Source organism: Antrostomus carolinensis, unplaced genomic scaffold (genome assembly GCF_000700745.2).
Source record: "Antrostomus carolinensis isolate BGI_N321 unplaced genomic scaffold, ASM70074v2 scaffold26993, whole genome shotgun sequence".
Classification (NCBI taxonomy): domain Eukaryota; kingdom Metazoa; phylum Chordata; class Aves; order Caprimulgiformes; family Caprimulgidae; genus Antrostomus; species Antrostomus carolinensis.
Window position 1 is genome coordinate 48,697 of NW_010306268.1, and position 315 is coordinate 49,011.

Below are 315 nucleotides of genomic sequence, written 5' to 3' on the forward strand. Positions count from 1 at the left end.
CCACTCCCATCCACACAGATCCCACGTGTACGGGGACAGAGTGGGTAGAAGGGGATAGTGGGAGGGAAGCAGGCAGAGCTGTCCATCCATCCTTCAGCACACAGGAGGGCTGGAGCTCCAGACCACCGAGCTCAGCTGTAGGCATCTCCCACTCTCCTTGTCCTCCTAGAAAGTGTGGAACCCCCCACAACCTGGACATCACCATGAGGACACCCAGAGGCTCCCCACTATAGTCCCTGGCTCCCATCCCATCCCTGCCGGGGTTCGGCCCCACTGCCTGCCCTGCCCTCCCCTCCCGCTGACGGTCGGTGGTTT

At 62.2% G+C, this 315-nt stretch overlaps 1 protein-coding gene across 1 annotated transcript in view; it reads left to right on the plus strand.

Moving 5' to 3' along the window:
* Positions 1–315, plus strand: part of ABLIM3 (actin binding LIM protein family member 3) — a 24,926-nt gene that overhangs the window by 18,375 nt on the left and 6,236 nt on the right. The gene's annotated exons all lie outside the window — the stretch shown is intronic.